General features: G+C 51.1%; 1 pseudogene; it reads left to right on the top strand.

The window, feature by feature from the left end:
- The first annotated feature begins 3556 nt into the window (after positions 1-3556).
- On the top strand, positions 3557-15309 carry LOC134507726 (olfactory receptor 10AG1-like; annotated as a pseudogene).
- The last annotated feature ends 11085 nt before the right edge of the window (positions 15310-26394 follow it).

Here is a 26394-nt window from a genome sequence, read left to right as displayed (position 1 = left end):
AGCCAATCCCATTCTTTTTTTCCCCAAAAATCTCCCCGCGATGACTTCTCCTTTGTAATAATTTCATTCAGCTCCTTTTTGTGAGATCAGGTTTGTGCTACTGAGGGCACTTTCCTTGCAGGGGCAGAAATCCTTCTTTTTCCCATTGCCTTTCGCCTGAACACTGCTGAGCCCTGAGGGACAAAAGAGCTCTCTGTGCCCTAGTGCAGAGTCAGGAGAGCTGCTCTGCACACCAGTGACCTGCCGGGCACCACCCAAGTGTCCTGTGCTTACACCTCCATTGGACAATGGTCCCCCTGACAATGTCCTTGAAGAAGAAAATGGACTATTGTTACTGTTTGGGGAAGGATCCAGTTTCAAAGTCAGTTTCTCCCATCTGGTTTCTCTTTCCCTGTGCAGTGGAGCAGAGAGGGATGCAGACGGGTGGAGTGGCTCTCTGCTGCCTGGAGCTGCCCCTGCCAGGAGCTGCTTCTCTGTGCCCAGGTCTCCTCCCTGTCCCTGCTCCCACAGCCCATCCTACGCGCTGGTGGCTCAGCTCTGCCCTGCAGACCCCTCCTGGCAGCAGGGCACTGCCCAGGGGCATCTCCCTCTTTGTGGCTCCTAAGGAGGAGATGAGAGAAAGCCCGATGCTGGAAGCAAAGGTGCTGCTGGTGCTGTGTGTAGGGAGAGGGGTGGGTGAAGGCACGGTCGGTGAAGGTGCGGTTTCTGGCAGATCTGCTGATCCTTTAGTGTAAGAGTTTAGTGATTTATTAAAACTAGACAGCTGCTTTCCCTTTTCCCTTCAGAGAATGCTGTAGCAACAGACCATGGAAAGGTCTTCATCTTTAAGGTAGACCTGCCCTGGGCTTCCTCTGTAAATGCTGCCTCTGCCAGTGTTCTGGGGGTGATCTGGAGCTGTGGGCAGCCCTGACCCATGCAGCACCCTCTTGAATGCAGTAGGACCCTTCCCTGACAGCAGTTGCTCCTTCCACCCACAGGTTTTCCCTTCAGAATCTTCATGGAGAGGTCCCTGCACTGGACGAGAGCTGACCCTGGCAGGAGATATGTCCCTGCCCCAGCACACAGCCCCTGGGTGCAGGGACCCAGCTCGGAAGGACAGCCCTGGGCACCCCTGGCTGCACAGCCGGCTTTACACCCTGCAGACGTCCCTGGAAGAAAGGCAGCCATCATGCCCTCTCCCTCTGACAGTGCAGCAGAGAATCCCTGCTCAGGAGTACATCCTCCTCCTCTATGCTATGGAAACTGTGAGAGTTACTCTGACAGATCCTAAGAGGGAGGAACCAGCTCTAGGAGGTCCCTCCAGGAACTGCATCTTTACTTCCCTACAGCTTGAGACTTACCGTGTCAAGGGCTGAGAAGAATCCACCGCCAGTGAACTCTCAGCACCCTCCCGTTGCTGACTGCCTTTAACCTCGCTCTGCCTCACTCCCCTTTGGTGCCTGCAGGCAGCGCCCGCAGCCCTGCTCCTGGGCAGAGCTGTCTCTCTGCAGCGCTGCCCGCTTGCCATGAGCTCCCTCCATGCCAGGAGCCCAGCCCAGCTCAGACGCAGAGGACCAGCCCAAGGCAGCCCTTTCTCTGCCCCCTCGGGGCTCCCTCCAGGTGTCCCCGGGGCTCCAGGGAACCTGCTGGGAAACAGGATGAAGCAATCACTAAGCTGGGGAGAGGCTCTTCCTTCCTGCACTGTCATTTCATGTATCAGGAAACAGTGAGTCTCAAGAATCATATTTTCTCATCCCATCATTTGTCAGGACACCCAGACAGGGATAGGGAGTAATCGCCTTTGTGCCTCCTGCTGAGGGAAGGAATTCAGCCGAGTGAATCAAGGCATCTCATCCCGGCTCTGTAGCCCTCGGGCCAGAAGGGGACTCAGCTCCCTCCCATTCCTGCCACAAACCCGCAGGAGGTGGGATTCTTCTTGCCTCCGTTCAGGTGTGCACAAGATGAGCACCTGCAAGAGAGCTGTTTGTGTCCACTCCCTTGCTAATTAGTGGAGAGTGAGGGAGTTGTTCAGGTGGGAACACCTGGTGACATTTGAGGTGACACCAGAGTTTGCCCAGGATATGTGCAGGTGACTGCAAGCTCTAATGCAGCAATGCTGAGACACAAGGCAGCATCTGGGGGCAACATCCTGGAGCCTGCTGAGGAATTCCTTTGGTAGACGGAAATGAAAGTAGATGTTACATTTAGGACAGATAAAACCTTCAATATTCCTTACATCCACAGCACCCACAGAGGTAGTCAGCTGACCAAATGCAGCTAAGTCCCTCTCTTTCTCTTCTCTGCCAGCTGTATTTCCTAGATCTCTACTGACTGTAATGGCAGGTGTCTCGTGGACATTCCCCCATTGCTCAACCTAATTCAGGACAGCTCCTCAGTGGCCATATACGGCTTGTTGTGCCACCTGAGATGCCAGCGCCCCCCAGAACAACTGCAGGTTGCTGGCAGGGACAGCAGAGCACCTACGGGAAAGCCATTCCTGATCAGAGCAGGTGCATGACAGAGACCCCAGAGAGCATTGCAGACAGATTTGGTTCCTTTGGGCAAGCCTATGTGGCAGCCCAGGCAGGTTTGGTTTCTGTCCATCAGCAACCGAAACCACCACTGCAGTGAGGCCCAGTCTGACCCATCTCCACCCAGTTGACGCAGAGCAGGTCATGAACAAGAAGCCCATCACACGGAGGGCTCAACTCATTTGTCTGCTCCCAGACTCTGCTGAGTCTTCTTCCAACAATCCTTTGCTGAGCCCCTCGGTGATATAACCAAGGAACAGGCAACTGATTGTCACAGTGCTCCTCGATCACAGCATCTCCACACCCAAGGACATTTTCAGCAGCACCTTGTCCTCCTGGAGATCAACTTCCCCTCCAGCACAGCCCTTTGGGAGCATCAAAGCCTTTTCCTGGCAGGGCTACGGAGCCCAGCCCTGCTTTTCTGGCCTCTGGGTGAACAGGATTTTCACTTTTGGTGCTTTCACATTGCTGCCCTCCGTCCACTCCAGCATGTCTCTGATCTCAAGCAAAGCATTGCACATACTGGGTCTTGGGGACTTGGTACTTAGTGACAAGGCTGAGCGTGGCCCCAGTGCTCCAGCCGAAGTGATGCAGTGCACCAAAAGTGCACCAACACCCTCAGCCTGGGGCACAGAGCGGAGGAGCTGGAGTCCCATGTACTACCACAGAGTTTTGATACTGGTGGAAGAAATGGCGAGGAGTGCTGGGAAAGCTCCGGCTGCTAGTTGTAAGAGACAGACTGTAAATTCCCTGACAAGGGGCAGAAGGCCCTCCAAGCCTTCAATGGAAAGCCTCCAACACTCGCAAGGAAATAAATAATGCAGGCCTGGCCTTCAAAGAACTGATAAGGCTCACAGTTCTAGCACCGGAAAGTGTGGGAGAACTGTCTTGTGAAGACAAGATAGCTCTGCCACTCGTGTGGTGAGCTTGCTAGTTCTCAGTTCTCAAGGCCATTGTGTCTGAGAAGTGACCTTTGCTTCATTATCCATGAAATACATATGAAAGCGCGCACACCCCTGCATATGATAATGAAGATTATAGAGATCATGCTAAACATGTATGACTATAGTTCTCTCCCCACCAAAATGATGCTACACGTCAGCCAGGAGGAGGAGACATCTGAGATGGAACTACGCCATAATGAGTGGGGTGGGCCGTGCTAATTCGGCAAACATAAAAGGGGAGGAAGACGAGTATGATGGGGGTGGATTTACAGGAGGTTGCTCCTACAAGACCTCCCCTGAGTTTTGGCTGTCTCAACGCTGAAACTGGGATTGGTGAACTCTTAATCTTTTCCTGCTGTCTTTTCTTATGGAGCTCCTCTGTGGGATGTGCAAGAGGTTGGGTGAGTCCTTTGTGGGTGAGGATCAGAGGAGAGGCCTCTTAGTGTGGGAAACAAAGCACCTGCAATCAGGATAAGGAAGCAGAGAAAGGCTTATTCAAGAAACCCAAAGAATTGCCAGGTCTTATTGGGGATTTTAATGACCGTGGCACGCACTGGAAGAGGAGCACAGCAAGACGCACACTGTCCAGCAGGTGTCTAACCCTAACCCTACCCTGCCTGAACCGTAACCTAACCCTGCTCTGAACATAACCCTGACCTTATCTTAATCCTAACCCTAATCATTGCCTGACCCTAGCTCTACCCCAACCCCAGGTCATAACCCTCAACTCTAACTGTAACCCGCACCCCAACCTTACCCTTACCCTAACCAAACCCCAACCTCAACCTATTTGAAATCTAACCCTAAACCACGTGAACTCTAGCTCTAATTTAAGCCTGAACCTGAACCTTAACTAACCCTGACCTAACACTTATCTTAACCCAACAGCACATGTGTAATGAAATCTGTATCATCCTATCAGGCAATGATTACCATGGTAAGTTTGTCACAAAAGAAACAAACTTGAGCATAGTGGGAGCACAACTGGGATGGACAGACAAGCTGGTATCACCTTGTCAGTGCTGTCTCAAGGCCTGAGCAGTTGCCTCTCACTTCCTCATGATCTGGAGGCTGGAGGCACCACTGTGTGTCACCCAAGTCAGACCCTTGGGTCAGATGAACTGTTTTTCAGTTCTCATATACTGTGTTCCTTGTTTCTCCATTGACTCTGACAAGAGCTGAGTTACCTAGATATCCAGGCTGCAGATGGCATATTCCTCATGCAATGACCACTTGACCCCACCTCAAACTGAGATTCTTAAACATCTCTCAGCTGAGTCCCTTCTCCATAAGAAGCCACCTGCTGTTGTGGTGCTGCTTGATTGTAGCTGACACCCTTCAGGTGTGCCCAGCAAGAAGCCCTTCTGCTCTGGGAAGGGGGGCAATGTGAAGGGAGGGCTGAGCTCCCCAGGCAGCAAGAGCACTGCTCTGCTTCTGTGAGGGCTTGCAGGGTTGGGATCAGAGTGAATGGGCCCTCGGCTGGATTTGTAAGCTGTCAGAAATCCTAGTGAGAGAGCAGCAGGTTTGGGAATGCTGAATGATTCGGGACTTATGCAAAAGTTATAGATGCCTGACCTGTCCAGGAAAATTGGGTGTCATGGGGATATCACACGCTTTTAATCACTTTCTTCTCCTTATGATTGAAAGCTGCATAAAGCAGTTTTCTTGCTTGCGCAAAAATGTCTTTTAGCACCCTGAAAACTGGTAATTTAAGCATAACCTGCTGCTTCTCTGTCTTGTTTAAATGTGCCATGGATGCATCAGTGTCACTGGATTCTTTGGCAGAGAGAAGCCTGTGTTACTTCTGACGGGATTCACCCTTCACTAGGCAAAAACTGATGATTCAGATCTAAGATAGTCTTCCAGATCTTTGTGTGTGGACGCAGCATCAGGGGATGAGCTCTCCCATGTGAGGAGCGTTGGGATTAATCTCTCTCACTAAGGTCTAAGAATCAAGTCATACCTTGCCTTGCTTTGGTTTGTTTGCCTCTCCTTGCCTAGTCTTCCCCTTTTTCATCCTTCCCCCCTTTTAACCCTATTCCTTCTTAATGTTCTTACATTAAATGCACCTCTGATGAGATCTGGACAAGGAACGTAAGCAAGGCTGTCCTTAAAGGCACTAGTATTTGTCTCTTTTCTTCTGTTTCTCTCATCTTTCACTAGGTGTTCTATTTAATAAAATCACCTCTAAAGGAGAAAGTCAAGCTTCTTTTACCCATATGACAATAAAACCCCCAGTTATTCAGGCTCAAGGACTCTGTTCTCTCTCTTTACAAACCTCGCCTCCGCAAGCGACCCACATTAGATTTCCAAACACTCATGCATACCTTGGTCGAGCTCTTCTAATCCTGCAGTCGCGTGTATGCTGATGTTTGTAGTCTTTCTCTAGGCTTGAAGTGTCTGTGATGGTGGACAGGCCATCAGTATCCTCTGAGAGCCTGTTGTTTGAATTGCTCTGTGCAGGAAAAATGCCCCAAAGAAAAGGCCTGGAGAGTCACACCAGTGGATCTGGATTCATTCTTCTGGGATTTTCTGACCACTCCAGCCTGCAGGGCTTGTGCTTCACAGTATTGCTGGTCATCTACCTCATGGTCCTCACAGAGAACAGCCTGATTGCACTCATCACAGTGGTGGACTCAAGCCTCCACAGCCCCATGTATTTCTTCCTGAGGAACTTGTCTTTCCTGGAGATCTGCTACACATCAGTCACTCTGCCAAAAATGCTGGTGGGTTTCCTGCTGGAGGATGGCAGGACCTCCTTCATTGGCTGTGCTGCCCAGCTGTATTTCCTGGTGTTGCTGGGCAGCATCAAGTGCCTTCTTCTGGCTGTCATGGCCTATGACCGCTACATAGCCATCTGTGACCCCCTGCACTACCCCCTCATCATGAGGAGGGGTCTCTGCATCAGACTGGTGGTGGGGTCGTGGGTGGCTGTCATACCAGTGCAAGTAGGACAGAGCTACCAGGTGTTCACTTTGCCCTCTGTGCATCCCATGACCTTCATCACTTTTTTTGTGATGTCCCCCCTGTGCTGGAGCTGGCCTGTGCAGACACGTTCTGGAACCAAGTGACACTGTACACCATCATCCTGGTATTTGCAATCTTTCCCTTCTCCTTAATAGTTATTTCTTACATTAAAATTATCAGGGCAATTCTGAAAATACCTTCAGTTCTGGGCAGACACAAAGCCTTTTCCACCTGTTCCTCGCACCTCGCGGTGGTGACACTCTTCTATGGCTCGGCCACCGTCGTCTACTTAAAGCAACAGTCAAGGGATTCCCTAGACACCGACAAATACCTTGCCCTGTTTTACACAATTTTTACCCCAGTGTTTAACCCTGTCATCTATAGCCTGAGGAATAAGGAAGTGAGAATTGCCTTGAAGAGACTCCTATGGACAAAGTGGTACTACAGAGTACGTAAAATCCTCTCAAATAGTCCCAAAAAAGTCCCACTGGGGTACCTGGTTGCCTGAAGAAAGGCATCTCATATCTGCTGAAACAAAACCATGTGTCCAGCCTGGCTTTCATCCTCCTCAAGAAGGGGAAAGGTGTCCTGAGGCATTCCTCCTATGTTGTGTCCCAGCTTGATATCTTTGTACTCTAGAGCATCTTCAGTGCCTCTGAGTAGTTTAATGCAAACAGCTACTTCAAGCTGTGTCTGACCAAATAATGTTAAAGGGAAATAGTCAAAGCATGGTCAGTAGCCAGTGATGCCCAGAAAGTGAGACAAGTGGTGAAGAGACGACCAGCCTCACGTTTGAGAAATCGCTTGCTAGACCCCATGGGCTATCTTCTACAGCATCCCTGCATGGAATCGCCTTAAAAGTGTTCAAAGATATAAAGGGCTTCAAAGCATCTCCCCCTGCTATGATGTCTTGCTCTGAGTTGTGTAATTCTTGACTAACCTGACATAAAAATAAAAGATAAAAAGGTCACCAGGAGGACAGTCCAGCACTGGAATGGGGTCCCAGAGAATGGTGGAGTTTCTGTTTGTTGTGGTTTACCACCAGCCGGCAACTAAGCACTAGACAGTCGCTCACTCACTTCCCGCCAGTGGGATGGGAGAGAGAATCAGAAGGGTAAAAGTGAGCAAACTCCTGGGTTGAGATCAAGCAATTTAATTGGTAAAGCAAAAGGCGCACACTTAAGCAAAGCAAAACAAGGAATTAATTCCCTACTTCCCATCGGCAGGCAGGTGTTCGGCCACCTCCAGGAAGGCAGGGCTCCATACCACATAATGGTTACTTGGGAAGACAAAACACCGTAACTCCAAACATCCCTCCCTTCCTTCTTCTTCCCCCAGATTTATATGGCTGAGCATGATGCTACATGGTACGGGATATCCCTTTGGTCAGTTGGGGTCCACTGTCCCAGCTGTGTCCCCTCCCAACTTCTCGTGCACCCCCAGCCTACTTGCTGGTGGGCTGGTGTGAGGAGCAGAAAAGGCCATGGTGCTGTGTAAGAGCTGCTCAGCAATAACTAAAACATCCCTGTCTTATCAACACTGTTTCCAGCACAAATCCAAAACACAGCCCCAGACCAGCTACTGTGAAGAAAATCAACTCTATCCCAGCAAAAAACAAGCATTTATGTGCTGAATCTGCTTTGCCACTCTGAAACTGTCTCTGGAAAACTAGCTCAGTGGGGGTTTTTAGCCCAAATGCATATGCAGTACTGAAGTGTGTTTCCGTATTGTCCTGGTTTAGGCTGGGTTGGCCAATGACGGACAACAGATGCTCTCCCCCAGCTCTCACTCCGAGGAGAGGAAGGAAAGAAAGAGATTTATGAGTTTAGAAGGAATTAATCTACTTTAATGAAATACATGTAATAAAATAAAAAGGAAATAATGAAATAGATACAGTATATAGAAAACTGTATCAAGCTACCAGGATGATGTCACTGTCAGGCACTGGGGAAGTCCCAGACTGGACTCAATGACAGACAGGAACTGGATTCCAGGTCTGGAGCCAAGAACGCACAGATCGGGGTCAAAGGCAGATTAACACCGAGCATTCCGCCACCTGAGGAACCTGAACGTACACAAGTCCACATGGTGGACAGACAATTCCCTGTCCTCTCTCTGCCTAGCTGAACAAGGTGACTTAGAGGAGAGGGGGCTGTAGGAACGTGTTTCTGCCCAGCGAAGCAGGTGTGTCTCCCCACTAACTCCCCCACCTTCCCAGGTACCCTTAAAGATAAGTAGGAGGCTCTGCAAGGGGAACTCAATCATGACGAGGAAGATAATTCAGTGTCCACAGAGGTGTCACCACAGTTAAATCAGACTACACCTCCCATCAAAACATCTTCAGTTAAGGAAAAAAGACCGGTCATTGTTGTAGGTGACTCCCTCCTGAAGGGAACGGAAGGCCCAATATGCAGAACAGACCCACTTCTCAGGGAAGTCTGCTGCCTCCCTGGGGCCCAGGTTAAAGATATAAAAAGAAAACTTCCCTCCCTGGTAAGACCCTCAGATTATTACCCACTACTAATTTTTCAGACAGGCAGAGATGATATGTTAACAAGAAACCCAAGGGCAATCAAGAGAGATTTCTGAGCTTTGGGACGACAGGTTGCGGGGTCAGAAGCACAAGTCGTGTTCTCCTTGGTCCTCCCAGTCACAGGAAAAGATGAGGAAAGCAACAGGAAGAGTTGGAAGATCAATACTTGTTTCTGAACCTGGTGCCAGTGGCAGGACTTTATTTTTTTTGATCACGGGATGGTTTACATGACACCAGGCCTGCTCGAGACAGATGGGGTATGCCTGTCTCAAAAGGGGAAAAGGATCCTTGCACAGGAGTTGGCAGGGCTCATCAAATGGGCTTTAAAGTAGATTTGAAGGGGAAAGGGGATGAATCCAGCAGCAGAGAGGCAAGGGTCTTTGATGGCTTAGAAACTATGGCTGTGCCTGGGAATGGTCAGGTAGAAGGTAAGCCTTCTTCCAGCAAAGAGGTGGCAGGACCAGTAGCCCAGCTGAAGTGCTTCTTGTCCTGGGTTGAGCAACACAGGACTAACTTCTCTTCTAATGTCTGGGAAAACGTCACTCTTAGAAGATTCTAGTGTCTGAATTCGTGAAAATATTTGCTTTATAGCCAGCTAGGCTACGTGGGATTTAAGGCCTCGGTGTTTTCAAGCCTTGGCAGGTGCAGGTACGAGGAGGAGCGAGGCCTGGGCATTTGACCCAGGCTGGCCAACAGGATTATTTCATACCATGAAATATTCGATTCGGTCACATTCGATACAAATGAGAAAGTTTGCTGCGTCGTTTCTCTCTCCCTTGATGGCTGTGGTCCAGAGAAAGTCCTTGCCCCGGTGCCGGACCCCTGAGCCCTTCCCTCCCTCCTGAAGCCGTTGCTCTTGCAGTGTCCGACATTTACTCTCCCCTGCTGGGAGTGCACAGCTTCCTACTGATAGAATTGGCTGAGTATAATTCTTGTACATCTTATATTAGTATTGGGATTAATACTTGTCCTTTAATATTGTTGTTAATTATTTAGTCTTATCCTATTAAATCTATTTATATTTCAACCCTCGTGTTTCCTTGCTTTCCGTGATTCCCCTTTCTGCGTGGGGAGGGGTCACTGGGTGATAGAATAGTTGTCTAAATGACAAGAAATTGTTATGGGTTTTCTGAAAACATAACACGTCTACACTAATGCATGCAGCATGGGCAACATACAGGAGGAGCTGGAAGCCATTGTGCAGCAGGAAAACTATGACGTAGTCGCCATCACAGAAACGTGGTGGGATGAGTCGCACAACCAGAGTGCTGCATTAGATGGCTACAGACTCTTCAGAAGGGACGGGCAAGGAAGGAGAGGAGGTGGGGTGGCTTTGTATGTGAGGGAGTGTTAGGAATGTCAAGAGCTTAATGATGGTTACAATAGGGTTGAGTGTTTATGGGTGAGAATCAGGGGGAGGGCCAATAAGACAGATGTCATGGTGGGAGTCTGTTATACACTGCCCAACCAGGATGCAGAGGTGGATGAAATATCGTACAAGCAGCTGGGAGAAATCTCATGATCGCTGGCCTTTGCCCTGGTGGGAGACTTCAACCTACCTGATACCAGCTGGGAGCACAATACGGCTGAGAGGGAACAGCCTAGGAAGTTCCTGGAGTGTGTTGCGGAGAACTTCCTGACACAGCTGGTGAGGGAGCTGACAAGGGAAAGAGCCCTGCCGGACCTGTTGTTTGTAAATGGAGAAAGACTTGTGGGGGATGTGACAGCTGGAGGCCATCTTGGGCATAGTGACCATGAAATTATTTTCAATTCTCAGAGGAGCAAGGAGGGTGGTCAGCAGAACTGCCACCATGGACTTCCAGAGGGCAGACTTTGGTCATTCCAGGAGGCTGCTTGACAGAGCCCCTTGGGATGCAGTCCTGAAGGGCAAAGGAGTCCAGGAAGGCTGGACATTTTTCAAGACAAAAGTCTTAAAGGTGCAGGAGCAGGCTGTCCCCATGTGCTGTAAAATGAGACATCAGGGAAAAAAGATGGCCTGGCTGAACAGAGAGGTACGGTTACAACTCAGGGAAAAAAGGAGAGTTTATGGTCTTTGGAAGAAGGCCACTCAGGAAGGCTACAAGGATATTGTAAGGCTATGTAGGGAGAAAATTAGACAGGCTAAAGCCCAACTAGAACTTAAGCTGAATTTGGATGTTAAGAACAATAAGAAAAGTTCCTATAAACACACTAGTAACAAAAGGAGGACTCGGGAGAATCTCCATCCTTTATCCAATAAAGGCAGTAACATAGCGACAAAGGATGAGGAAAAGGCTGAGGTACTTAGTGCCTTCTTTGACTCCTTCTTTAGTAGTAGAGTGGGTTATTCCCTGAGTACCCAGACCCCTGAGCTTGTAGATAAGGGCAGGGAGCAGAATGAAGCCCCCATAATCCAAAGGGAGATGGTGAGGGACCTGCTCCAACAGCTAGACATACACAAGTCTATGGGGTTAGGTGGGCTCCACGCGATGGTACTGAAGGAGCTGGCAGAAGTACTCACCGAGCCACTTTCCATCATTTACCAGCAGTCCTGGTGAACTGGGGAGGTCCCAGTTGACTGGAGGTTAGAAAATGTGATGCCCATCCACAAGAAAGGACGGAAGGAAGATTTGGGGAAGTACAGGCCTGTCAGTCTGACCTCAGTGCCTGGGAAGGTCATGGAACAGATCATGCTGAGTGCCATTATGTGGCACATGAAGGACAACCAGGTGATCAGGCCCAGTCAGCATGGGTTCATGAAAGGCAGGTCGTGCCTGACAAACCTGATCTCCTTCTATGACAGAGTGACCTGCTTGGTGGATGAAGGAAAGGCTGTGGATGTTGTTTACCTGGAGGCTAGTAAAGCCTTTGACAATGTTTTCCACAGCATTCTCCTGGAGGAACTGGCTGCCCATGGCTTGGACAGGTGTACGCTTTGCTGGGTAAAAACCAGGGCGATGGCCAGGCCCAACCAGTGGTGGTGAATGGAATTCAATCCAGTTGGCAGCTGGTCACAAGTGGTGTTCCCCAGGGCTCGGTATCAGGGCCAGTTCTCTTTAATGTCTTTATCAATGATTTGGACGAGGGATTGAGTGCACCCTCAGTAAGTTTGCAGACGACACCAAGTTGGGTGGGATTGTCGAACTGACTGAGGGTAGGATGGCTCCAGAGGCAGATCTGGGCAGGCTGTACCGATGGGCCGAGGCCAATGGTATGAGGTTCCTCAAGGCCAAGTGCCAGGTCCTGCACCTGGGTCACAACAACCCCATGCAGCGATACAGGCTGGGGGAAGAGTGTCTGGAGAGCTGCCTGGCAAAAAAGGACCTGGGGGTGTCAGTTGACAGCTGGCTGGATGTGAGCCAGCAGCATGCCCAGCGTGGCTGAGAAGGACAATAGCATCCTGGCCTGTATCAGGAATAACGTGGCCAGCAGGACTCGAGAGGCTGAGGGCCCTGGGCTCAGTGGTGCAGAGACTGAGGACAGTACAGGAGTAGCCTGAGTGTGCTTGAGGGCTGCTGGTGGAGCTGGTGGAGCTTTCCTTTGTAGTGGAAAACAGCATGAGAAAGAAATAATGCCCCGATATACAGCTGGGGAGGTGCAGACTGGACACCAGGAGAAAGAAATATCACTCCAAGGGCAGTGCTATGGTGCAACACGCCACCCAGAAAGAGTCTGGATCAGCCCAAGGCTTTGTGTTTCAGGGAAGAGCCAGGGAGGATGGAGAGATCTCAGCAAAGGAAGGTGACAGCAAGGTGGGGCAGCCGGGTGGATGGCTGCAGCCTGCAGGGAAAGAGGCAGAGGTGATGGGACACCGTAGGACAGCCTGTGGTGGAGATGACACAGGGATGTGGCAAAGCTGAAAGGCCCCTAACAGAGTCAACCTCTTCATGTCTTGGGCTATGGCTGTTGTCTCTGCCACTGATGCCTACGAGGAGTCAAGTTATCCTTGCAGCACTGGGGTCTCATTGCCTCCTCGTCCATACTTCAGAGCCTGGGAGGTGTTGTACCTTAGTGCTGGCCTTGGCATTGCACATCTCCACATCACACTGTGCCAGGAAGAGCCCTGAGGAAGGAGTGAGGGACAGGATCTCCCTTCCTGGGGGCTGGGGGTCAGGCCTTGGCCCTTTGGGCGATGGGGTCAGGCCTTGGCCCTTTGCACTAATGAAACACATCCAGGGTTACTCAGCATCAGAGCCACCTTCACCTTGCTTTTCTCGACCTGTCATCATTGCCTCCAGTTTTCTGCTCTAACCGGACCCTGGGGACAACATCTCAGTGGTGTCCCTCAGTGAGACCCATTAACACTCCAAGAAACTTTGGAGTTTGAACCTGACTTTGACTTCTTGAGAGGTTTTTTCAGCTTCCTCTCAGTGTCTGAGGTTCATGGACTCGGCATCAATCCCACCAGAGGGGCCATTAAAACTCCTTGGGCTGGTCCTCTGCGTCTGAGCTGGGCTGGGCTCCTGGGATGGAGGGAGCTCATGGCAAGCGGGCAGCGCCTCAGAGAGACGGCTCTGCCCAGGAGCAGCTCCTCTGCCAAGCGCAGCAGGGCTGAGGGCGGTGCCTGGGTGTCTCAGGGAGATGAGCGAGGCAGAGAGAGAGCTTAAAGGTGTCAGGATTGGGAGGATGACTGAGAGCTCACTGGAGGAGAAATCCTTGCAGCCCTTGGCACGGTAAGCCTCTGGGTGCAGGGCACTGCAGGTGGAGTTCCTGGAGGCATCTCCTAAAGCTGGCACAGCCACAGCTTATGGGATCTGTAAGGAGGCGGAGGGGGAGGAAGGGTCTTGTTATGAAATGTGAATAGCCGTGAAGCCAGGGTGTGCAGGCAGGGGTGCCCAGGGCTGTCCTTGAGCAGGGTCCCTGCACCCCGTGGGTCTGTGTGCCAGGGCAGGGACTCTGCCGGCTGCCAGGGTCAGCTCTCAGCCTGCCCCGGGAGACCCCCACGGGCATGTGGGGAGAAGCTTTGGAGAAAGAGCAACCGCTGGCAGGGGAGGGTCCTGCTGTTGAGAGGGTGCTGCGTGGGTGAGGGCTGCTCACAGCTGCAGATCACTGCAGGACGTTCCCTGGAGATTTTTCAAGAAGCACAGCACGGCAGGGGCTACCTGCAAGGGAAGGATCCTGTTCTTCCAATCTTCTACTCCGGGTTGTCTGGGTGGGCGATGGGACAGAGAAATTCATCTCTCAGTTGAGGAGGGGGCACTGAAATTCCAAATCTGTTTCTCTTAGAAGTGAATAATCCAGGGAGGATTGGAAATCAACAACTGAATCTCTGCCCCTGCAACGATACTGCCCTCAGCAGCACAAAGCTGATCTCGCAAAAAGATATGAATGAAATTATTCTGAGGAAAGAGAAGTAATTTTGGGGAAAATTTTGGGAAATGGAATAGGATGGGCCCAAAGAAGTCTGCCTTAACTTGCCAAGGTCTTCTCCTCTTTCAACAGTCCCTCATGCCCAGAGTGAACAAATGTCCAATGGCAGCTCCATCACCCAGTTCCTCCTCCTGCCATTGGCAGACACACGAGAGCTGCAGCTCTTGCATTTGGGCTCTTCCTGGGCACCTACCTGGCTGCCCTCCTGGCCAACAGCCTCATCATCACCACCATCGCCTGTGACCACCGCCTCCACACCCCCATGTACTTCTTCCTCCTCAACCTCGCCCTCCTTGACCTGGGCTCCATCTCCACCACTGTTCCCAAAGCCATGGCCAATTCCTTCTGGGACACAAGGGCCATCTCCTATGCAGGATGTGCTGCACAGGTCTTTTTCTTATTTTTCTGTGCTGCAACAGAGGTTTATCTTCTCACTGTCATGTCCTATGACCGCTACGTTGCCATCTGCAAACCCCTGCACTACGGGACCCTCCTGGGCAGCAGAGCTTGTGTCCACATGGCAGCAGCTGCCTGGGGCGCTGGGTTTCTCAATGCTCTCCTGCACACGGCCAGTACATTTTCCCTACCCCTCTGCCAGGGCAATGCTGTGGGCCAGTTCTTCTGTGAAATCCCCCAGATCCTCAAGCTCTCCTGCTCAGATGCCTACCTCAGGGAAGCTGGGCTTCTCATATTAAGTTGCTTTTTAGCTTTTGTGTGTTTTGTTTTCATTGTGCTGTCCTATGTGCAGATCTTCAGGGTTGTGCTGAGGATTCCCTCTGAGCAGGGACGGCACAAAGCCTTTTCCACATGCCTCCCTCACCTGGCCGTGGTCTCCCTGTTTGTCAGCACAGGCATTTTTGCTTACCTGAAGCCCCCCTCCATCTCCTTCCCATCCCTGGATCTGGTGATCACAGTGCTGTACTCAGTGGTGCCTCCAGCAGTGAACCCCCTCATCTACAGCATGAGGAACAAGGAAGTCAAGGATGGAGTTTCAAAACTATTTTAATGGTGTCTACTTCAGATTAATAAGGTGGCCCTTATACCACTACGGCTCCAACTGTACATCAGGAAAAAGCAGGACTAACTATTCTTCATATTTGTCTTTCTTATTTTGTTGTGTTTTTTTAATGTTTTGTTGTTGTTGTTTTGTTTGTTTGTTTGCTTTATACCTGTGATTTTCTTCTTGGTCTCCTACATGTTTTTCTCTTGACCCAAATACCTAAGGTATGTACGGATCTGGGCTCCCTGGTTAGATAAACTCAATATAGACGCCAGCAGAAAATTATTAGTTTTTGCTTCCATCTCTTAATTCTCCTCCGGAGCTGGCCGAGCAGCCCCAGCATGCAGGAGGGGTTCGGGAGGAAAATGCCCATCTGCTCCATGGAGGATCTGCCCTGGGGGCCCTTGGGGCTGTGCCGGCTGCCTCGCTGGGCACTCTGCCTCTGCTGTCTGCGAGTCGGGGCTGCTGCTTCCCTGGAGCCATGGCCGAGGACAGCAGCAGGACGTGGCCTTTCCTGTGCTGGTTTCTCCTCACACCCCCACTGTCCTGCTGTGCCCTTGCCTTTGTGTTCCCCCTAAGGTCTCGTGTACCTTGTGACCGTCCTGATGTCTCTACAGCGGCATCCCTGTGGCTGCAGGCAGCAACAGGCCATGTGAACCACTGTGTCAGAGGGGGCCTTCCTACTGGCACCACTCTCACTAATGGAACTCCTCAAGGCAGCGGTAGAGGTTGGATGGCTCTTCCAAAGCTGGTATCAGGAATGCACCCAAGGAACTGTTCCATGAAAAGCCCTCTTGGTGTTCTGGGGCTCTCCACAGACTCAGGGGGACAGGGTCAGAGTTGCAGGGGAATCTGTTAAGGACCAAGGGCTGGGCCTAGAATCATAGAATCATGTAATCCTAGAATCTTCATGGTTGGAAAGGACCTTTGAGATCATCGAGTCCAACCATACACACACACAAAAAAAAAACAACCTGCAAACAAACAACCTACAATCTCTGCCCTTCAGAGCATGCCCTGAAGTGCCAAATGTAGACATTTCTTAATTACCTCTAGGGATGGGGACTCAACCACCTCCCTGGGCAGGCTGTTCCAGTGCCTGACCACTCTTTCAGTAAAGTCATTCTTCCTGATATCTAATCTAAACCTCCCCTGTCGCAGCTTCAGACCATTTCCTCTGGTCCTGTCATTATTCACCCAGGAGAAGAGGCCGACACCCACCTCTCTCCACCCTCCTTTCATGGAGTTGTAGAGGGCAATGAGGTCTCCCCTCAGCCTCCTCTTCTCCAAGCTAAACATGCCCAGCTCCCTCAGCCTCTCCTCATATGCCCTGGCCTCCAGACCCCTCACCAGCCTGGTCGCTCTCCTCTGGACACGCTCCAGCACTTCAATGTCCCTCTTGTACAGAGGGGCCCAGAACTGAACACAGTACTCGAGGTGAGGCCTCACCAGTACTGAACACAGAGGCACTATCACTTCCCTGCTCCTGCTGGCCACACTATTCCTGATACAAGCCAGAATGCTGTTGGCCTTCTTGGCCACCTGGGCACACTGCTGGCTCATGTTAAGCTGGCCGTCCACCAGCACCCCCAGGCCCTTTTCTGCTGGGCAGCTTTCCAGCCACTCTTCCCCAAGCCTGTAGCGTTGCTTGGGGTTGTTGTGACCGAAATGCAGGACCCGGCACTTGGCCTTATTAAACCTCATACAGTTGGCCTTGGCCCATGGATCCATCCTGTCCCGGTCCCTCTGTAGAGCCTTCCTACCCTCCAGCAGATCAACACTCCCACCTAGTTTGGTGTCATCTGCAAACTTACTGAGGGTGCACTCAATCCCCTCATTCAGATCTTTGATAAAGATATTGGTGGCACATGTCCAAGAAGAGTGCAAATGGCTTTTGATTGTCCTTCCTGGTACTGTCCCACTTGTGGTGCGGCTGATGGCCAATGCTATCCTAGAGAGGAACTTAGAGTTGCCAGCAGAGCTCAGGGGATCTCCCAGAAAAGTATGTGAGTCTGGGTGAGCAACGAGTGGCACCTCATAAAATGACTGACCATCCAAGGTGGAGTGTCCTTGAAGGAAAGGTGAACCTGAAGAGCCCATGGGCTAACGAGGCCCCTGCAATGCCAGGAGGCAGCAGGCGAAAGGGACATAAGACTAAACAATGGTTCAGTCCACTGTCCTGGAAACCCTGCGGGATTGATCTAGTTCAGCCCTTCCCTGCCCTTTGTGAAACTGAAGACACCCCTTGGTCCTGCCAAGCCCTGTCCTTGGCTACTGAGCAATGAGGGAAGATGGAAGGGGGCTTAGCAGCAGTGATCCCTTTCTGGCAAGTTCTGCTCCTCACCCCGACCAGCATGGCCAGTGCAGGGTCACCCCATGGCCTCAGGGCACCACAGCCCCCTCCCTCTGCAGAGCAGAAACACCAGCTCAGGGCCCTGCAGGGAGCACGCGGTGGGAACCAGGAATGTCCAGCCAGGCCAGCCTGGACACGCTCACCTGGGGAAAGGCTCTCTGGGGAGAAGGGGTGTCCCTGGAGAAGAGCAAGGGAGCATTTTTGTGCCTGCAGGGAGGAATCCTTGAGAAGGAGAAATCTCTTCCTGCAGGCCCCCACTCTGGACAGGCTGCTCTGTGCCTGGACCAGGACTCCTGTGCTGGCCTGGGGAGAGGGGCTGGCACTGAGGGGACACAGACCATCTGTGGCCCAGGCACTGGGGGAGGCCACCAAAACAGGAGGGCTGAGGGGGACAGAGCCCTGGGGGCTGCCAGGGTACTTTGCCGGGGGGATGTCTCCCCACCCTCGAGCACACCTGTCCCATGCGGTTCCAGCATGGTGGGCCCATCGAACCATTAATGGGGCAGCAGGGCCAGCCTCCCCATTGCTCTCCAGTTTCCCCGTCACTTACTCCTCGCTCAGTCACATCCCTCCAAACTACCCAGGTGCTGCTTTGAGCTTCAGGCAGTTGGAAGAATGCCCTGGTCTTTCAGCAGGCTAATAATCTCTTCAGCAAAATCCTTCCATGTGTTTATATCTATCCTGTCCCACCCACCTCTCTCCCATACTTGGAGTGAGGTTATCCCTTTTGGATGACGACCCTCACTGGAGGAGGTTCACCAGGTTGAAGAAGCCCATGTCCCTCACCGTCCCCACACAGGGCTTATGTGCTAGGCCCCAATCCTCAAAAACAAGAAATTCCAACTGAACTCAAGAAAACATGTTTCGGCATCAAGGGCGCATGACCCTGGCACAGGCTGCCCTGAGAGACTGTGGAGTGTCCATTCGTGGATATACTTAAAACCAGCCTGGACATCTTCTTATGTGACCTGCTCTGGCTGACTCCCTTTAGGGCAGGGGGAATGAACTAGATGATCTCCAAAGATCCCTTTCAATCTACATGATTCTGTGAGGACATGGCAGTCCAACAAAAGGCTTTATGATTAGAGTAGATGCTTGTGAGGTCCCTTCTGCCTGAGAACCCAACAGCCCAGCAGCAGGCCAAGGTCTGGCATGTTGATTGTGAGGTCACTGCTGCTATAACAGCGGACATCTGCTTTGGATGCTCATTTTGGGGTCACCCCTGTCTCTGCAGGTGGCAGGCCAACCCCAGGCTCAAGGCTGGGTTTGGTGCCTACGAGGTCCTTTCTCCATGAGTACCTGACAGGCCAGCAGCAGGCACATGGTGTGGATGTTGGTTATGAGGTCAGTGCTGCCAGAATCTCTGATAGACCAGAAACAGGCAGATCTCTCTGATACTGCTTTGGAGGTCACTGCTGTCTGAGTGCCCGATAGGCCAGCACCAGCCTCATGGATGAGCTCGGTGCTTGGGAGGTCACTTCTGCCTGAGTCCTTGATAGCCCCGCAGCAGGCGTATGGCCTGAATGCCAGTTGTGAGGGTGCTGCTGCCTGAGGACCTGAGAGACCATGAGCAAGGTCAGAGGTGTTTGAAGCCCTGTGTTCCAGAGCACCCCTTAGGCCAGCAGAGGGTTGATGACCGGCCTTGGTTCTTGTGAGGTCCCAAGTACGGGACATGCCAGCAGCATGGGTATGAATGCAACACACAGTATGGAACACACCAGCACGTATGGAACATGCCAGCAGCTAGAGGTTGCTTGTGGGATCACTGCGGCCTGGGCACATGATTGTCCATCAGCAGGCTCACAACTGGGGTCTGTGTGTGTGAAGTCATTTCCTTCTGCATACCTTTTTAGGGCAGGATGAGTCTTGTGGCTGTGTTAGGTGCCTCGGAGGTCTCTTCTTCCTGGAAACTTTCTGGACTCTTCTGTAGGTGGTGGGACGTCCACACTAATGGTTCCAAGGCTTCTGCCAGCTTTTACTTTCTCAGCAGTGAAATGTCTCAGCATTTCTCTTCCCTGGCTTGAGGTTTCTGGGCTCACTGGTAAGGCATCCGACAGAGCCAAGATGCCTGGTCATGAATAGTGAAATATTTATTAACATAAAACAGTGATTTAACAAAGTTAGCAGTGAATGCAACAGTGTTTTACGAGATTCCATGCCAGGGTACACTTGATTATTTACTGCATAGAGGCCGGGGTCAGACAAGCTCTCAGGGAGACCCTCCCGTTGAGTCACGAGGTTCAGAAAGGACCCCCTGGCTTTCTAAACTCCTTCTCAGAGAGGAGTCTAGCTGCGGCTGCATCCAATCCTAGCCCCAGACTTGGTCAACGGTTTATGTCTGAAGGATTCTATATGCGCAATCAATCCTTTACATCACTTAGCTAAGATTTCAAAGTTTAGCATGCTATTAGTCACTTACCGAGAATCCATTGCGGCAAGGAATCTCTCAGCCTCGAGGAGAAGAACCTTAAGTGAGCGTCCCCACTCAAGGGGAGGTCCTGTCATGCAGCCACTGCCATGCAGGAGAGCTCCAAGGGCTCTTGCTCTGTCCACTGTTTATAGAGTAAGAGAATTGACCTATCATCATATTCACATGGGAACAAAATATCTAGGCCCCCACTCCAGACAGGGTTTTGACTGTTACCAGCCATCCCCCAAAGACCAGGTGCAACTCATCACAACTCCCACTGATGGTTATGGCTTGAGCAGGAGCCAGAGGGGCAGGGAAGGGGGAGAGCACAGCACCACAAGATGTGGCATGCAGGGGTGTGGTTTAGTGGTGGACCTGGCAGTGTTAGGTTTACAGTTGGACTCAATGATGTTCAAGATCCTTTCCAACATAATTGATTCTATGCGTCTGTGATTCTTTTGAGCCTCAGGACTCTATTTCATCCTCGCCCCTTCTCTGGGAGGCCAGGAGGTGTCACAGAATTTTCCTACACCTGTCATTGCTCCCCCTCACATCCCTCTGTCCCAGGAAGAGCCCTAGGCCACAAGTGAGGGACAGGATCTGCCTTGCCAGGGCCTGGGGCTGAGGGCTTGGCCTTTCTGCTGCATCAAACAAACCAAGGGTTTCTTCAGCTTTCCAGCCACCTGCACTCTGCCTTTGCCCACCTGCAATCACAGCCTCCAGCTATCTGCTCTAACGAGTCCCTGGGGAGGCTTTGTCAGGAATGGCCCTCAGTGGGGCTCATTAATGCTTCCAGGTACTTTGAGTTTGGCTTCTGATTTCCTGAGCACTCTGTTCAACCTTCTCTCAGGATCTGAGGCTCATGGACTCAGCAGCAAATACACCATGGGGCTCATTAAAAGACAGAAAGCCTTAACAAGGTATTTCTCCTTTTGTAATTTTCTTTAAGTCTTCAAGACTTGTACAGCTAATTAGAGAGTTTCATAGCGTAATTAAGTAGGAAGATTTCAAAGATGCATCTTTTATGTTGAAGGATATATTTTATTACTTTTCACTTTAAAAAAGAGGTGATAGAAGCATTCTCTGATTGATACTGATGCAGAGTGTTTCCTCAGGAAGCCTGGGCAGAAAGGAAAAGCAGTCCCTTGACGTCCATCGCTGCATGGACAGCCTTGCTCCTCACCTCCCCAACCTCACCATTTCTGACATTGGCCACCTGGGACTTGCATCACTGCTCCTTGCACCAGACTTCTCCACTGATCTCTGCAGCTGGATGTTACAGCTCCATTGCACCATCTCCCACCTGAGCACCTTAGAGACATGGCTGCACCCAGGCACAAGAGAATTTTTCCCCATTCTTCAGAGAAGTAAAGCACAATCAGTTTTCATAAATAATAAATCGTATTCTGTAATCACACGCTAAGTACAAGCTACCACTAATGAGGTTGCTTTTCTACAAGGGATAATCTTAGGAGAAATATTTTAGGTAGTTAGACGAAAAAAAGATAGATATAAACATAATTAAAGATCTGGATAAGGAGACCATTAGACTGATGAACGACAGTCAAGCTGTTCAGTCTCTGAAGGTGAAAGCAGCAGCATAGGTGAGAGGTATCTGAATGAACAAAGAGTAAATGGAGAAGAAAACTGAAGAATTATGGAAAGGGCCTTTGCCTAGACAGTCTGGATCTGAAAAGGTGACTTGAGAAATGGTCACTGTATCAGAACAAGTATATGAACAATCAGAGAAACTGACTGCACTGTATAAGAGGGAGAATAGTTGTAATGGTGTTAGAGGGAAGATGAATATTTCTTCGGAATATCCTTTCTGAGAGGTCATGGGATTGGCAGAGGTCTCTTGTGAGAGAGGACAAGCAAGTGGTGCACCCGTCTTTGGAAGAATCCAAAAGTGCAACCCAGGGAACCCCAGGCTGCACAGGCTCACATCGGTGAGGGGAGGGCCATCCGTTCGAGTGCTTTTGGGTGACATTTCTGGGCACCAACAACAGAACGTGTCCAAAACCCATCAGCATGGACTTACCAAGGATAAATCATGCCTCGCCAACCTGATTGACTTCACGATGAAGTAACTGCCTTTGTGCATGAGGGCAACTCTCGCCACGTTTGTCAATAGCAATAAATTGGGAGGATTGTTTGTTTACCAGTTAATTTACCAATTCTCATCACAGGCAAAACAGGCCCAATCTGGGAAAATTCATTAAATTTATTTCCAATTGATTGTAACAGAATAGGACAGTGAGAAAGAAAACACAACTAAAAACACCTTCCCCCCTCCCTCCCTTCTTCCCAGGCTCAACTTCATTCCTAACTCTTCGTTTCTGAGCTTCCCCAAATGTGGCTCCTTCCCACTGACTGCAGTTCTCCACAAACTGCTCCAGCGTGGATCCTTTCCACGGGGTACAGTCCTTCACAGAATCACAGAATCTTAGTGGTTGGAAGGGACCTCTGAGATCATCGAGTCCAACCACAAAAAAAAAAAAAAAAACCAAACCAAAAAAAAACCCAACAACACCCACCTACTAAACTCCACACCCACAAAACCTGACCAAGTGATAGGGAGAAAGCAAGCAGAAAGGCCCTAGGCCTCTGTGAATTAGCTGGGGTCTAGCACTTGGAGGGCCGTTCAGTGAATGTCAGTTATTTCATGGTACACCAGGTAAAGAATCAAGCTGGGAAGTCAGCCTGCAAGACCAAACCAACAAGGTCCATGGACAGGCAAGGCTGTGTCTGGAGACCTTTACACCTACAGCATAGATCAAGCTGGGGCTGAACCTCAGGCCTGGGCTTAAAGGGACTCCTGGGCTGATGGACAGAGGTGGGGGTGGAGGCCCCAGGTGAAGCTGGTCAGGGTCATGAAGGCCTGTGGATGTTTTCAGGGCCCTGTCACTGTTTCCATGGGAGCCCACCTGCCAGTGCCCTCAGTAGGCCTCCTTCCCTACTGTCCAGGGTCTGTGCTCTGCTGCTCTCCTTCCCTGTTTCCCTGGAGATCTGGGAGACCACAATTTTATGGTCACTACAGTCAAGGCTGAGACTGGTCTTCACATCTCTGACCAGCTCTTCCTCTTTTGGGAGTACCAGCTCCACTTGTGCCTCAGACTGTGTGGCCCATTTGGCAGCTGTGCTAAGAACCATCAGCATGGACTTACCACGAGTAAATCAAAGAAAAAGGAAGCCTACAGAAGGTGGAAGCAAGGACCGGTAGCCTGGGAGGAATACAGAGAAAGTGTCTAAGCAGCCATGGATCATGTTAGGAAAGCTAAAGCCCAGATAAAGTCAAATCTGGCCAGAGGCATCAAGGGCAACAAGAAAGCTGATTTTCAAAAAGGGAAAAAAGGAAGATCCAGGCAACTACAGGCCAGTCAGTCTCACCTCTGTGCCTGGCAAATCACGGAGCAGATCGTCTTGGAAACTATGCTAAGGCACCTGCAAAATAAGGAGGTCATTGGTTACAGCCAGCATGGCTTCACCAAGAACAAATTGTGTCTGGCAAATTTGATGGCCTTCAATGACCGGGTTATAGCATTGGTGGATAAGGGAAGAGCAACTAACATCATCTGCCTGGACTTGTGCAAAACATTTGACATTGTCCCGCACGACATCCTGGTCTCTAAATTGGAAAAACATGGATTTGACCAATGAACCACTTGTTGGACAAAAATCTGGCTAGATGGTTGCACTCAAAGGGTTGCAGTCAATGGCTCGATGTCCAAGTGGTGAGCAGTGACCAGTGGTGTTCCTCAGGGGTTAGTACTGGAACCAGTGCTATTTAACATCTTTGTTGGCGACATGAACATTGGGATTGAGTGCACCCTCAGCAAGGTTGCTGATGACACCAAGCTGTGTGGAGCAGTTGACAAGCTGGAGGGAAGGGATGCCATCCAGGGGTACCTTGACAGGCTTGAGAGATGGACCTGTGTAAACCTCATGAGGTTCAACCAGGCCAAGTGCAAGGTCCTGCACACGGGTCAGGACAATCCCAAGCACAAATACAGGTCGTGTGGAGAATGGCTTGAGAGCAGCCCTGAGGAGAAAGACTTGGGGGTGCTGGTGGATGAGAAGCTCAACATGAGCCAGTGATGTGCACTCGCAGCCCTGAGAGCCATCCGCATCCTGGGCTGCATCAAAAGCGTGGCCAGCAGGGGGAGGGGGGGGATTCTGCCCCTCTGCTGTGCTCTGGTGTGACCTCACCTGAAGTACTGCGTCCAGCTCTGGAGTCCTCAACATAGGAAGGACATGGACCTGTTGGAACTGGGGTTGTTCAGCCTGGAGAAGAGAAGGCTGTGTGGAGACCTTATAGCAGCCTTCCAGTATCTGAAGTGGGCCTACACGAAAGCTGGAGAGGGACTTTTTACAAGGGCATGAATTGATAGGATGAGGGGTAATGGTTTCAAACTGGAAGAGGGTAGATTTAGATTAGATATCAGGAAGAAACTTTTCACTCTGAGGGTGGTGAGACCCTGGCCCAGTTGCCCAGAGAAGCTGTGGCTGCCCCATCCCTGGAGGGGTTCAAGGCCAGGCTGGACGGGGCTTGGAGCAGCCTGGGCTGGTGGGAGGTGTCCCTGCCCAGGGCAGGGGTGTGTGAACTAGATGATCTTTAAGGTCCCTTCCAACTAAAACCATTCTATGATTTTATGAAATCATGCCTTGCCAATCTAATTGCCTTCATGATGAAATAACTGCACTTTAGCGTGAGGGGAACTCTCACCATGTTTTTAATTTACCGGTTGCTGTCATGTGCAAAACAGACCCAACTTGGGGAAATTAATTAAAAATGACAGTGAGAAATAAAACACAATTAAAACCACCTTCCCCCCTCCCTCCCTTCTTCCCAGGCTCAACTTCATTCCTAACTCTTCTGCCTTTGCCCCAAGTGGCACAGGGGGGTTGTGGAATGGGAGCTGCAGTCAGTTCATAACACTTCGTTTCTGAGCTTCCCCAAATGTGGCTCCTTCCCACTGACTGCAGTTCTCCACAAACTGCTCCAGCATGGATCCTTTCCATGGGGTTACAGTCCTTCAGGCACAGACTGCTGCAGTGTGGGTCCCCCACAAGCCGCACGTCCTACCAGAAAACCTGGAGAGGCATGCTGGAGTGGATGTCAGGTGGACACAAAGTGATGAATGGGGTTCCCACAACTAGAGTAGAAGCTGCAGTCCCTGAGGCCAGAGAGAAACAGGCCTTGGCTGCGCAGCCCTGGCAGGAGAGGGGTTTGCTGTCCCAGGTTTCTCTGAAGCTCTGTGGGACCTGTGACAGAGGTGGAGCTCATCTCCAAGAAGGCCAAGGTGCTGCTGAGAAAGTCCCTGGGGGAGGACAGCTTGTGATCTAGCCACACAGTGGACATCGTCCTGGGCGCTGACTGGCTAGATAGTGGCTCTGCAGAGAAGGACCCTGGGGTCCTGGAGGACAAGCAGCTGAGCATGAGCCAGCAATGCACCCCCGTGGCAAAGGCCAACAGCCTCCTGGGCTGTTTAGAAAAAGCATTGCTGGCAGATGGAGGGAGGTGACCCTTCCCCTCTACTCGGCTCTGGTGAGGCCACACCTGGAGTGCCCACGGCCTGCACAACTTAGCTCTACACTGATGTTTTCCTCTCCCAGGCTTTTACCAGCCCATCCCAGCTGTTCCTTGGCTCTCCCCAGACCCCTTGCCCCCTCCTCTGCCCAGCCAAGCACAGCTGCCCGGTCTGGGCTGGTCCCATGGCAGTGCCCACCACAGTTGCTGCAGAGCTCTTGGCGCTCATCCCCAGCCCCAGCTCCTCTGAAGGGCACAGCAGCTCCTGTGGGGCAGACAAGGAGCTCAGCCTCCCCATCAGCCCCAGGCCAGTGCTGGCCCCAAGGGAACAATTTAAACAGGCTAGTCACTCTCTGCCCCTCCTGCTATCCTATTTAGGTGAACCCACAACCCTGACTGAATTTGCCCCCTCCTCTGCTCCCATCAGCCCCACTCCCCAGGACAGCACGACACTCCTGGCCCTGGGGGTCCTCGGGCAGCTCCCACACCTCTCCCTTTCCCATGCCTACTGGGTCCCCACTGACTTTCAGGGGACTGCAGAGTTCTTGTTTGTGCATACCTCAATTTAGTGTTTTGCTTGTGGGCGACTTCACCTCTGTGGGTGTTTCACCTTCTGTGTCTTCATTCATCCACAGCTCAGGGCACGTGGTGAGTCCCCATCCTCTCCTCACACATCCAAATTCATTTCCATAGAATCTGCTGTATGCTGTAAGTCCTGACACATATGAAGCAGTCTGAGGAGTTAATCAGGAGCTCATGCGCCATCTCCACTACCAGTGGACACAAGAAGAGAGCCTT

The sequence above is a fragment of the Chroicocephalus ridibundus genome, chromosome 27 (assembly GCF_963924245.1).
Source record: "Chroicocephalus ridibundus chromosome 27, bChrRid1.1, whole genome shotgun sequence".
Classification (NCBI taxonomy): Eukaryota; Metazoa; Chordata; class Aves; order Charadriiformes; family Laridae; genus Chroicocephalus; species Chroicocephalus ridibundus.
This window is presented reverse-complemented; position numbering and strand designations above follow the sequence as displayed.